The following is a 15,194-nucleotide window of genomic DNA, read 5'->3' as shown; positions in this document are numbered from 1 at the left end:
ATTTGAATATTTAATTAATTATATTTAAATATTTTTTAAACCAGATTAAAATTTGAATATTATCTTGAACCTTATTTAATAATAAAATTAAATTAGAAAGACAAGATTATAAATTTAAAAGTTTCAATTTATTATACAATATTATTTACTATATGTAAAATATTAAATACCATATGTGTCCTCACATGTTAATAAAAACCTTATTGTAGAATCGAGACTAAGCTCACCCACTCTAATACTTGTTTAATGAGGTCTTTTTGATTCCTAATGAGGTCAATTTTTAATATGCTTCATGCTTACCTCCTTCACCATCATTTGTATTTTGAGAGTGGAGTTACCGAAAGGGTTTGATCGAATTTTGTCTTTTAAGATTAAAAGTATTAATCAAGAAATAAAACAAAATATTCCTGTTTTATATAAATAAAAAACACGAGTCTTGTGCTACCCATGAAAAATAAAATTTTAGTTATGTCCTGATGATTGAGCGTGTGTGGTAAACTGACACATCATTTGGTAGAATGCAATTTTAAATAATGAATCGCTCATGAAATTCCATTGATGGTGAGTGTGTGGTTAACCAGCACGTCAATACGAGAATAATTTTATGTCGAGGTTCAAGTGATTTTGCATGGTTGATTCACCATCTATTTAACGGTTCACAACAGGCCCACATTAAATTTGAGATGAGCACAATCAGATTAACATGCTATTGAGTGTCAATGGATCTCAAATGTTATAGGACTTTCAAAAGCTTGAAACTAGCAAGTTGCTTTGCCTACCTAAATAAAATTGTTGTGTGTTTAACACATTCCTTTACACATCATAAAGTGAAATATAGATCCTAGCCTTGTTAATAATTCATTTAGTGTAACATCCCAAAATTCAAGACCAAAAATTTCTTTTTAATAAAACATTACTTTAACCAAAGACATCATTCCAAAACATAATCTGAGTATAAGTTTTCAAAACACATATTTATTATCAGAGTAAACATTCCCAGGCTGACTAATCTATGGTGTGTGCCATGCGATCACCCCGAGCTCCTCCCTCCGCTACCGGAAGTACCTGAAAACAAAACTGAAAACCGTAAGCACGAAGCTTAGTGAGTTCCCCACCTTACCACATACCATGCAAAACCATATACTGCACATACTGGGCCACGCCCGCTATCCTGGGCCTCGCCCTCTACTTCGGGCCTCGCCCGCTACAACGGCCCCGCCGCTCCAGGCCCCGCCTGGCTTCGAGCCCCGCTCGGATACAGATCTGTTTCACTTAGGCCTCGCCTACTAACATATAATAGCACATAAACATATCACATAACATTACATAAACTAAACATATACTAACAACTCTTGCTCTAAGGCCTCACCTATCTCTGGGCCCCGTCCGTGTCCTGCTACTGATGAGTCATGGAACCTCGTCCATACTCCTGCTGATAGTGAGATACGGGCCCAGCCCACCCTCACTCCTTTCCTAACTTGGGCCTCGCCCCTGATCTGCTGCTACTGAGATGTGGAACACCATCCACACTCTGCTATTGGTGAGATACGGGACCTCGCCCACACTCACCTCCCTACCAGGCACATACAAGTATCACACAGACAACAAGTATAAACTATCACATAAACCGCTCCTTGGGCACCCGCCCTCTATCATTGGACCTCGTCCGAATATCATACTAGCATACTGTGCCTAGGGCTAACCCCCGGGTCTTCTACTCATAACTACATGGGCCGACATTGTGGCCGTAGACCCATTCATACAAAGGGAAACTCACCTGATACTGCTGAACTGCTGCTGCTAACCCCTTTGACCGCTACCTGACCACTGACTCCGAACTGCTGCTCCGCTAGCTCCCCGAGCTACCAATATCAACATAACACTTAGTCTAAGTGACCTTCAAAGGTCAACCAAGTCAACTCTGGTCAAAGTCAACGTCCTGGTCAAAGTCAACCTTCCAGGTCAACCCTACTCGTCGAGTCACCCTACTGACTCGCCGGGTTCATAAGTCCAGAGTCCTTCCACTCGCGACTCTACTCGCCGAGTCAGCCCCTGACTCGCCGAGTCTACTGATTCCCGATTCCTGTCCTGTCCAACTCACTGAGTCCTGGCTCGACTCGCTGACTCGAGACTTAACTCGAAGGGTTTGGGACCACGTGACCTGACTCGCCGAGTCTAAGAACAGACTCGCCGAGCACACGGCAATCTTCATCCAACTCGCCGAGTTGTTCATCCAACTCGCCAAGTTCATGCCTATCTTCATCCGACTCGACGATCTGTTCATCCCACTTGTCGAGTTCCTCCTCATCTTCAAGCTACTCGCCGAGTCCACTCGAAGGACTCGCCGAGTCCAACAAGATCCACTTACATGCAGAGGACTTCCGAGTCATGCATGAACTCCAAACTGTAGATCTACCCTTCCCAAGCCTATTCCCCACGTAAAGTTGCAAACTTTATGTGTAGAGAGGGAGATCTAGGCAAAATGCACCAATAACTAGGGTTTAAGACCAAGAGGCTCCAAAATCCACCCAAGGCTGATACTTTACGGGATTCTAAACCAACACAAGCATGGATCTGAGGTAGCAACCTCAGATCTGGACCTCAAGCTTGAAATTGATCTTAGGCATGGCTTAAAAGCCCCAAAACTCATAACCAAAGAAGATCTAAAGGAGGGAAACGAATTGATACCTTCTAATGCTCTGAAATGCTCCCCAAACTTCAGATCCAAAGCCACTCCTTGATGCTTCAAAGATTCCCACTTCTTCTTCTTCTTCTAAATCACTCAAAAATGGCCAAAAGCATAAATCATCACAATGGAGGCTTAGGGTGCGGCGTTCTGGGTGTGAGAGGCAGTAAAGGAGCCCTAGGAAGAAGATTGAGACGTTTAAATAGGCTCCAAGCCCCGGATTTAGGGTTTTCCTCGCACAGACCAGACTCGCCAAGTCCACTTGGCCGACTCGCCGAGTTGGTCACTTACTCCTCGACCCGGATCCCGCTCCGACTCGCCGAGTCCTTCCTTGGACTCGCCGAGTCCCTCCTAAATTTAGGGTTTCCTTTACTTTCTTGGCTTTCAAAATCTTGGGTGTTACAACTCTCCCCCACTTAAACTGAACTTCGTCCTCGAAGTTTACCATGGCCCACCGCCTGCGATCTGCCTCCAATACCCAACACCAGCCGCCTACCTGCGCTGGTCTTCCACCTGGTCATTCTGACTAACATCAACCTCGCGGGTAAACCTCGGGTCAAACCTGACCCTGAACAACTTAGAAACAGAACTTACTCAACCGATAATCCTTCTGGTACTCACCGAGTACTGCACTGAACCCGCAGAGGTTCTCCACTTCTTTCCTTGCGCAATTTCCTTGCCTTCCCAAGGCAAAGCCTCATAACCGACTTTTCCTCTGACACTGTGAAGGTCCTATCCTTCACTAACTCCATCACCCCCCCCCCCCCCCGCTATTCCCAGAACGGGTCATCACCGTCAGTACTTACTGACACTCCTTTCTGCCAACACTTGGTGTCGAGCACCCCTCGACTCAACTAACTGAATTCCACCATACGCTGCATACTCGCACTGCCACCGACTGGCAATTCTGCTATTCCTCGTCTGACTCCCTGATAAACTGGGACCGCCCTGGTCCCTACCAACCTATCAATGACTGGATTACCGGCTCCCACCGGTAGCTAGTCCCAACACCATCACTGGTCGCTCTCAGCGACTTCCAAAGAAACCTCGACCACCTATAACTGCTCAATCAATCCTGTCATCCAGGCACTACAAACCTGGGATCCCCGATCCCCTAACTTGACACTAAGGTACCTACTAGGTCCCACCTGCACTGCTAAAACTCACGGGCCCCGCCCACGGGTCCCACCCGCCTCTATCCTTCTAGTCTCACTAGTCTAGTCACTCTCGCTCGGGCCTCGCCCACGGGTCTCACCCAACCATACTACTGAGCAACCCTGCTCCCAGGTCTCATCTACACTGCTAATCTCATACGGGCCTCGCCCACGGGTCTCACCCAACTATATCCTGGAGCGGCCTCTCCCAAGGTCTCACCTCTCTAGAGCTATACAGGCAACTCCCTATCATTCTCATCCACTACTCAATCTTGATCCCTACCTGATCACTAGGAGATAAGGGCCTCGCCCCAACTCCACTAACGGAACTACTAAGGAATGCTACGGCTTACCCATAGGCTTACATCACCATCCATTGCTGACCTCTAGTGAATGCTACAGCTGCCCTGTAGTCTTACAACACTTCCACTACTGACTGCTAATACGAAGGCACCCACGTGCCATCAGCTTCTCAAGATCCTTATTCCGACTCCCGCGAGTCCTTCGGGCGATCCACAACCTGAATTCTCAACCATAACTAACCATTACCATCACACGCACTAGCTGATATGGAGTTTCTCAAACTTCCAACCCTGAAATCCTCACTCCATCAAACGTTGAACTACTTCTCTTCCCTCTCGGAGGTTACGTACTCATTCTGGGTCTGCGTGCTCCTCTCTGGGCACACCCGGAGGATTCTCCCCCACTTCGATCCTGCTTACTCCCTTGCTGCTCAATACTCAAAGAGATCCCGATCTTTGCTACCATTCCATAACCCATCTACTGAGGAACCCAAGCCCGCCATAGCTAGGGATTTAGCCAATCCATCACAATCACTGCACCACTCCGAACTAGCGAAACGTACCAAATCCCTCCCAAGCATGCTACAGTTATTGCATCCTTCGAAACCTTCTTCAATAGAGCACATCCCCTAACTACCATACAAATATCCAAGGTATGCAGATGGCATATAACTCGATCACCATCAACCAATCAAAATAAAATACTTTTACCGCTAATGATGCAGAACCATAACAATGAAATCATGCACAAATAAAAGAACTGAAAATGAGAAATTGCATACCTGCAACGTCCGGCGTTGCTTGCGTCTCCAAGGTCGTCATCTGAAAAGCCCTGCTCCCCGCCGCAGGTGCCTCTACCCGGCCCTGACGGCCATCTGTGATCCTCAAAGTTGCAGGGGCGGGTGCCATCACCCGTCCTGCCGAAGACAAACTGGGGCACTGGGCCTTCTTGTGGCCCCGCTGGTTGCAATGAAAACATATCAAGTCTGATCCCTGCGCGGCGGTAACAGTACAATCCCTGCTGAAATGACCAGTCCGACCGCACTTGAAACAGCCAGACTCACCACCGCTACCAACTCCTGCACGCGCCCCCGTGCGCCCTACCACACTTTCCGCACCGACTGCGGTCCTGATGATCCCTCGATCTCGAATCCGATCCCTTGGGCCTTTTACCCGAACCCGTAGCTACCTGACCCTCATCCGACTTCCTTTTCCAGATCTGCTCCAAATCAATTTCCCTCTCTCTAGCCCGAGAAATCATATCTTCCAGCGTCTTACAGTTGGATCTGCTCATGAACTCCCTGATGTCATCCCTCAACATCTCATGGTACCGAGCCTTCTTCATCTCCTCATCCGCGACATACTGCGGTACAAGTAGAACCCTCTCCCTGAACTTGGCGGTGATCTCCACCACAGTCTCAGTAGTCTGCGTCAAATCCTGAAACTCTCGTGCCAGCTGCTGCACCTCAATAATCGGCGAAAACTCCGCCCTGAACCTGGCCGAGAAATTGCTCCAAGTCATCGCGTCCAACGCGGCATCATCCCCCAAAGCATGACCAATATCCTCCTACCAATCCCTCGCTCTGTCCTTCAGAATATAGGAGGCGAGTCTAACCTTGTCCCCCTCGGGACACTTGCTTGTACGAAAAGCGTTAGCAACATCAGCCAACCATCTGCTGCTAGCAATGGGGTCCCTACCCCCATGATAATCTGGTGCCCTGCAGGCTCTGAACTCTCGAAACGTCAAGGTACGCGCTCCCATCAATGCCATCATCTCAGTACGGAAGGCTCCCAGCCTCTCATCCAAGATCTCCAGTATGCCCTCCTTGACCGTGCCAAAGATCACAGGAGTCTGAGCTAAAATACTGCGCGTAACCTCAGCTGATATCAACTCTCTCATCCGCTCCTCGAGCTGCTCGGCCCCTGAACCCGAGCCTGATCCCTCTCCGGCGCCTGATCCGCCCGCTGGTCTCTCTCTCAACGTCACCATGTTGAAACATATAACACAATCACTATCAGAAACTCATCACCGCTGGGAGACCAAACACACTCCCTACTAGGTTCCTGGTCTTGTCTTGGCCTTTCCCAAATCGAGTACGGATCCTCTGCTTTCAGTAGTACGGGCCCATACTACCTTCCACATCTATCCGTACTTTCCTCAGGAATTGCTTCGACTCCACCAGGTCCCTTATCCACTACTACTGCTCCCAACACTATCTCATCCTAGGCTTACCCTAGAGAAACCTCCGACTCAACTCAACCAGTCCTCAGCTGCTGAAGGTCTCCTTGTGATGCCAATTAGCCATCACCTGGATACCATCACATGTGACGAGGCTCAGATAATCCTTCGAGTAAAAGACTCGTCCCTACAACGGTTAGACTCAAACGAGAGCTGCGCAATAGGGCCAATTCCAGTACTCTGAGATTATTCAACCCTGATCACATGTGACGTAACGTATCCATCTAATGGCTAACTCCCATCACTCAAAATCCCACAATGCACAAAGCAAGCAACATTCAGACAAGGGAAAAATCTAACCACAACATACTCAAGCAATCATATCCACATAGCAAGAATCTGAAGAATCTGAACTAGCCTGCATCACAAACTCATAAACCCAAGCATAACCTAAACAGGCTATCCTACTACTATCTAATCAGCACTATCATGCAGCTCAAAAGCACAAATAACAGGCACATAAGGCATCATCCCTAGATCCTTAGTCCTATTCTAGCATGCTGTTCTATCAACTGATAATCGTAACATAAACTTGTATGGGTATTTTGGGGTACTTACTTGAGCTCGGTTGATTGCATGCACCACACCTCTTTTCTCTTTTCAAAGTTCTTTTCTTTCTGAATTTTTTTTTTTTTTTTTTTGCTTTTCTAGAACTGTTTTTCGTTCTCAAAATTCTTTTTACAAAACTGTCTTCACTTTTGAAAACTTTTTATCCGACCCCTCAGTTTGAGTTCAGGCACACCCGAGAGTATGCCCGAATCCCTCAAACCAAGGCTCTGATACCAACTTGTAACATCCCAAAATTCAAGACCAAAAATTTCTTTTTAATAAAACATTACTTTAACCAAAGACATCATTCCAAAACATAATCTGAGTATAAGTTTTCAAAACACATATTTATTATCAGAGTAAACATTCCCAGGCTGACTAATCTATGGTGTGTGCCATGCGATCACCCCGAGCTCCTCCCTCCGCTACCGGAAGTACCTGAAAACAAAACTGAAAACCGTAAGCACGAAGCTTAGTGAGTTCCCCACCTTACCACATACCATGCAAAACCATATACTGCACATACTGGGCCACGCCCGCTATCCTGGGCCTCGCCCTCTACTTCGGGCCTCGCCCGCTACAACGGCCCCGCCGCTCCAGGCCCCGCCTGGCTTCGAGCCCCGCTCGGATACAGATCTGTTTCACTTAGGCCTCGCCTACTAACATATAATAGCACATAAACATATCACATAACATTACATAAACTAAACATATACTAACAACTCTTGCTCTAAGGCCTCGCCTATCTCTGGGCCCCGCCCGTGTCCTGCTACTGATGAGTCATGGAACCTCGTCCATACTCCTGCTGATAGTGAGATACGGGCCCAGCCCACCCTCACTCCTTTCCTAACTTGGGCCTCGCCCCTGATCTGCTGCTACTGAGATGTGGAACACCATCCACACTCTGCTATTGGTGAGATACGGGACCTCGCCCACACTCACCTCCCTACCAGGCACATACAAGTATCACACAGACAACAAGTATAAACTATCACATAAACCGCTCCTTGGGCACCCGCCCTCTATCATTGGACCTCGTCCGAATATCATACTAGCATACTGTGCCTAGGGCTAACCCCCGGGTCTTCTACTCATAACTACATGGGCCGGCATTGTGGCCGTAGACCCATTCATACAAAGGGAAACTCACCTGATACTGCTGAACTGCTGCTGCTAACCCCTTTGACCGCTACCTGACCACTGACTCCGAACTGCTGCTCCGCTAGCTCCCCAAGCTACCAATATCAACATAACACTTAGTCTAAGTGACCTTCAAAGGTCAACCAAGTCAACTCTGGTCAAAGTCAACGTCCTGGTCAAAGTCAACCTTCCAGGTCAACCCTACTCGTCGAGTCACCCTACTGACTCGCCGAGTTCATAAGTCCAGAGTCCTTCCACTCGCGACTCTACTCGCCGAGTCAGCCCCTGACTCGCCGAGTCTACTGATTCCCGATTCCTGTCCTGTCCAACTCACTGAGTCCTGGCTCGACTCGCTAACTCGAGACTTAACTCGAAGGGTTTGGGACCACGCGACCTGACTCGCCGAGTCTAAGAACAGACTCGCCGAGCACACAGCAATCTTCATCCAACTCGCCGAGTTGTTCATCCAACTCGCCGAGTTCATGCCTATCTTCATCTGACTCAACGAGCTGTTCATCCCACTCGTCGAGTTCCTCCTCATCTTCAAGCTACTCGCCGAGTCCACTCGAAGGACTCGCCGAGTCCAACAAGATCCACTTACATGCAGAGGACTTCCGATTCATGCATGAACTCCAAACTGTAGATCTACCCTTCCCAAGCCTATTCCCCACGTAAAGTTGCAAACTTTACGTGTAGAGAGGGAGATCTAGGCAAAATGCACCAATAACTAGGGTTTAAGACCAAGAGGCACCAATAACTATATATGTATGAGTAAAAGTCAGTCTTACCGTTAGTAGGCCTCATTCACGAAGCTAGTCTATAAGGGGTGTTTAAGGAAATTGCCTATAAAATGGCGATTGAATGGGTATCCACTCTTACCCACCGCACTCTTGACTAGTGGAGGGTCGTTAGCCGAACGGGTAGGATGGGACAAAACCTTCCATTATAAGTATAATGAATTACTAAAGTAACTAAATGTTTTCATAAAATTCCCAATCTTAGTTACTTAGGCAAAAGTGAATTGATGCAATTCCATGAAATTATACTTTGTGCCCTTGCGAAGACGTTAGTGGAGCGTGTGTGGTTTACCGGCACACTAAATGGTTCTAAGCAAAGGTAGCAAAGGGTGACTCAATGTTTGTCATAGTTCGGTGGAGCGTGTGTGGTTTACCGACACATCGAATAGGTGACTGTAACATGTGAGGGGACCATGTAAGTTTGCATGGTTATTCACACCCACTTTGTGATCCTCGGCATCCCAGTCACAAACAAGATGGGCATATCAAGATTTAAACATGCCATTGAAAGTTCAATGAATCTCAAAGGATCTAGGAGTTTTCATAGATTTAAAACTTAAATTTTTTTTTCGTGGTGGAAATTAGTGAATCGTCATTCACTTACCTTCAAATATTCTGCAATTAGGGTTACGGCATCCCTCTCCCGAGTTGTAGAATATTGTGTTGGGTCCTAGCCTTAGTATTTCATTTGGGTGATTTACTAAGGACTCAATCTATCAACTAACTTGAATTCGTTTTCTCCTATTTTTGTAGATGTCAGAGTTCGACAACTATGGTTTTCCCAAATCCCGTGGAACAAGCCTTCCACATGAAGATGATATTCCACGATTCGATCGAAGAACAAGAAATCATGCTTCACTTCCTCCACCTCCTCCAATTATTCTCCCTAACCCACAAGTTCAAAGGCTTGAAAATTTCAAGATCACTCAAGCCCTTTTGGCAAGTAAACATAAAGAAGGAAAGCCGGTGTGTGCACACGTCCTAGGGATGAAGTCACACATTGATAGGTTAAGAATCTTGGGATCCGTTGTCTGTGAGGAAATGGCTGTTGATTGGGTTCTTCAGTCACTTCCTAACTCATATAGTGAGTTCGTAAGAGAGTACTATATGATGAACCGCGACGTGACCCTTATAGATCTCACCTATATGCTTATTGCTGCTGAATCAACAATGGTTTGGCGCAATAGAAAAGCAAAGTTGATTGGTGAATCTGCCTTCAAGACCTGTATGGATATAGACAATGACAACGAAAGACATGCTATGATCGAAAAGTTTGATCATAAGAGAAAGGCAATGTCTGAAGTAGTTCCATGTCATGTTCCAAAAGAGTCAATTTGCTTTTATTGCCAAGAGAAAGGGCATTGGAGACGAAGCTGCTCCATTTACCTAAGAGATCTAAGAGATGGGAGAGTCGAAACGTATGGCTCTAATATAGGTAAAATCCATTAACTAACTCTTTTAAGCTTCTATTCTAGATTCTTAATACATAATGTGATAAGATTACAATTGATGTTTTGTAGGATCGAAGAAAAGAAAGGAAGCTTAAGGGAAGAAGTGAGCAGAATCTAACCGTAAAGGAATGGATTTCGATCGCATTTCTCGAAGATTAGATTCTTGAGCTACTACTTAGAGTTACAATTAGATTGCTAAGAAAGATGTATTAGCATAGTTTTTCAATGAATTGCATTATAAGGACAAATTTTTTCCGCAATAAAATAAATTTTGATTTTAAATTTTATTTATTTATCCTTGCAATGGCGTGTATGAAAAATTGATGTTAAAATGTTTCTATAATGGATTTGGTTCTTATTATGTTATTTATGGAATGTCGAGAATTTACCAAATAGGGAGAGTTTCTCATCGCCCAAGTTTCAATTGGACAGAAACTTGGAATCATGCAACTTGGTTGTACGATGAATGAGAAATTTCATATTTGGAAAATAGACTAATTCATTGACAAAGTGTCAAGTGAAGGAGATCGAGCACACAAAGTTGCGTGTTGATCAAGTCCACCATAAGAGTAACAATGATATTCGTCATGATTTACTAAAGGTTTAATAAATATGATTATACTTACAAGATTAAGTGTAATTATGAATTGATTGTAAAAGTTTAAATCAATAGCAAAACAAATAAGAAGAATCAAGTAGGCAGAAAGATAAAAGTTTCTCCATTCTAAGAAGAAGGGAGATTAGCTTTTATGCTTTATGATAGGTCTTAATGATTAAGAACCATATCTCAATTGATCCTCTAAATGAGTCTTAGTACAATTGTATGTCTAAAAAGAGGAATCAAGAATTGAAGAAATGGTTAAATCAATAAGTCAATCATACTTCGTTCCAATAACAGGTCTTAAAGTTAAGATTGTGACATCGAGTGAAAAAAAATTAAGGTTTATAACATTCATCAAATGTTGAAAGTTGTGATGTCTTGGATAAGACAAAGACCAACTAGGACCAATTTATGAAGTATTTTTAATATGAGCTACACTAACTCTTGGATATTTGTTTGTCAAGAAATGTTTATTGACAAGAGAATCTTATATGTCAAGGAGTAAGTGGGAGTCTTAATGGTCTTGAAAGGTTTCAAGAACAAATCAAATAAACCTTATCGATCACCACTAGCACACGAGTTGAGGTTTACAACCTATCGTGTTGACATTCTTTTGTTTCTATGCCAATCCAATCGAGTTAATTATGCATGTGAGTTCTATGAGTTCTCATTTTGAACGCATAAAAGGCAAAGCACCTTAATCAATGAAAGGTACATTGATATGAAAGGGTGAGCTGCTTAACTACTTGGAAGACATGGTGGGCAGCTGTGTTACCATAAGGCAAGAAATCAAGATTAAGAAAGTTCGATCCATATGAGTTTGAATTTGTCGTAAACTTTGGTTTTAACAAATTCACATGGATAGGAACACATACATTGTTTAAAATCTAAGTGTCATAAGATTTCCTCCTTCATGAAAATGATTGTAGGGAAATGCTTTCACTAAGAAAGATTTTAAGAAGATAGTAATTGTAAAATTGCATTCTCGAATTCAATCATGGTTACGGTATCCCTTTCCATAATTTGAATTGTGAGGTTTGGCAATTGTTTACACACACATATGAACTATCTAAGGCAAAGGTGTATAAGTTCAAGAAGCCTTGATAAAAGATTATCAAAGCACTAAGTATTAGAAACATGGACTTAAGAAATTAAATAGGTATTGTTTTTCTGAAAGTTAAGATGTTTATGAATACATGTCGAAGCTAGTGGGAGCATAAGTGTTATGTTTTATAATAATCATCATGATAGTGGGAGCATAAATGTTATGATTGTATGATTATTAAGGAAAGTATTGCAAGTTGGCAATATTAATTATAGAAAACAAGAGTCATTCTTTGCAAAGTTGTAAGGTTGGAATAGTTGTTTTGCTATAATTAAGGGAGAGAATATTATGCTTCATTTCAAATCTACAGGTTTAGGTTGAGAAATGTTAATAAATTTAGTCAAGGATACATAGTGTGTTCTTAAAATTTCGATTATGATTATGGCATTCCTCTTCACAATTCGAATTTTGAGAACATAGCAAATAAAACATTATGCGTCGTGTCCCATACACTTCGGGTATAGGATCGATTGCAAATGATTTAATATTTGCCCATTCTAAAATTTTCCAAATGTCTAGCGCATTTAGAGGGAAAAGGGATAGAATCGGTTTTGACTAAAATAATTAAACAACTATCAAAGGACAATCCAAGTTCGACGAGGATTGGTTGCTTGTGAGTAGTTGGAAGCAGAGTATTGGAAGATATGGAAATGTTTTCATATTGGATGGACCATATCGACATTATTAGGAATAGATAAGATTCTATTAAGAATAAGTTGTCATATGGAAAATATGGAAATGTATCCATATTGGGAATTGAATATTGAAAATCTATGACTAGATTAGAAACTTTTATGCAAAAGGATGTTCAAAGGAATGTACTTCGAATGAGAGACATCACATCTAAGAAATTGTATTGTAACAATCTCCGATAGAGAACTTTGTAATATCATTGGCAATAGTCTTTGTGACTTTGGTGCAGTGACATTACGAAAGGATCGTTGCATAGAATGTTAGAATCTAGCATATTCTATAAGTAGCAAGAATTTGATATTCTTTCACTTATGGAAAAAGGATTTGGAGTTGTGAAATGAGAATGATTGGAAGTGTGTTCAATTTGATCTATTTTACAAAGTAAGAACCATAGGTAAACATTGTGTGCATGCTAGGAGCATGGGACAAGTGTTGTAATTCAAGGAAGAAGTTGATTACCCGAAACAAAAAATAATGAGTAATCAATATGGTGATAAATAAAAGGCGTTTTATTTATACTCAAAGGTTTGAGGCCATATGGGATTAGTATTATTCTTGTGTTTCACTTTGCATGTTTTGACTTCCAGAATAATTGAGTTTATTAAGAATAATCGAATTATTCGAACGGGCCACAGTCGTTCATATGTTGGAAGTAGATATGAATGAAGACTGTCGTGAATTGGTGTGTGGATTGTCTAAAGAGCATTAGACATAAGCAAATGTTTGCTGCAACGTTCATGAGTGCTTATGAATGTGATTTGAGCATTGGATTAAACCCACGCTCACTTGGATCACTCCATGAATTGTATCACGAGTGATTGGTGAGACGATAACATCTTATATTCTTGAAATCGAGATGTGTGAGTTGTATCTTGCAAATCGGTCGCACATTGATAATATGTAAACGCACTAGTAACTTGGTGTTATAAAACATATTGTTGTGTGTAATTCGGTAAGTGAGTGCAAGCAAGCATTGTATCAAAGTTTATCCGTTCCTTTTATCCAAAGAAGGATAAAAGCGATATCTTTGGGCCCCTCGATGATTTTGTGATGACAAACGTAAATGCTCGGCCGGGCTAGGGCTAATTTGATTTGTTCAATTAGTCAGTTGTCATAAATCAGAAATCGAGATATAGTACAAAGAGAATGACTTGAAATCATATCTTATATGATATCTAGAATGGAGGAATATATGATCCCTTATCTAAGGACACGCGTATCTGATATGATCAGAGTTGACAGCGGCTTTGGAAAGCTACGATTGCAGATCAGGATCTGAAGTCATACGCATAATAGTTATTAGACTTATCCAAGTGGGAGACCGTTGGATTAGTGTCTAAGTCCATAACTATGTTGGTATGTACTTGACCCGATGGTGCATGCTCCTTTTGGGTTGCCTGCACCAAAGCAACTTGATTGGAGAGATAACTAGAGAGAGAGAGGTTATTATGATTTATTAATATGTTATAAGAATAATATATTAAAGGAGAAATAATATTTGTTTAATTAATATTGGTCAATAATTAATTAAGAATTAATTTTGTGATCAAGTGTAATTAATTAAACTAGAGGGGCTGAATTGTAATTATGTGATAGTTACAAAATAAGGTAAGGATTACCTTATTAATAGGTTGGACGAATTTAAGGTGATAAGGCCTTAGAATTCGACTATGATAAGGATTCAAGGCTTATCTTATGGGTTGCTTGGTAAGCAAGCAACTAGATAAGGATAAGGACTGAAACCCTATCTCTACACCTATATAAAGACCCCAAGGCTCATGAATTCGTCCATGCCTTCCCAAGAGGTCCTAGAGACGAATTCTATACCTCTTCTCTCTCTTTATATCTTCTCCATTTGCTCTTGGTGTTTGTAAGCCATTAGAGGAGTGACACTTGTGACTCTAAGCCTTCCAAAGTCAATTCAAGGAGGAATTGGGATTGTTATTGCTACTTAACAATCAAGGTAATATCATAAACCTAATTATATGTTAATATCGATTTCCATATGCTAGAATTAGGGTTTATAGTCTTGGATTCAAAGCATGTACAATAGAGAAACCTAGATCCAAGCATTAGGGTTTGTATGAGCACATAGGATGTTCTTAGGACCAAAACCCATCAGTACTTGCATTTTCTTGGATTTACAAGGACTATTGGAAAGCAGAAGACTGAAGCATGGAGAGTTAAACCTAATCATGGGTAACCGAGGGACTACGTCTATTACGAAGATTGGAAAATACAAGCTTATGTTAAATAATGAAGTTTCCATTAGTTTAGTTAATTGTTGCTACCCGCCAAATATGGAAAGAAACATAATTTCATTTCATGCATTGTTCAAGGATGGTTTTCATTATGGTTTTGATAATAATAAGTGTGACATTTTAGTTTACAAACATGTTATTTTATTTTTAAATCTAGTTCTTGTAATGATGTTTATGAAAGTGTTGTTTGTGTTGTCAACTCTAATATTCTAGTGT

This window comes from Lactuca serriola, chromosome 4 (assembly GCF_051521515.1).
Source record: "Lactuca serriola cultivar US96UC23 chromosome 4, Lser_US96UC23_V15, whole genome shotgun sequence".
Taxonomy (NCBI): domain Eukaryota; kingdom Viridiplantae; phylum Streptophyta; class Magnoliopsida; order Asterales; family Asteraceae; genus Lactuca; species Lactuca serriola.
The sequence above is the reverse complement of the archived record's forward strand: the minus strand, read 5'-3'. Positions refer to the sequence as shown.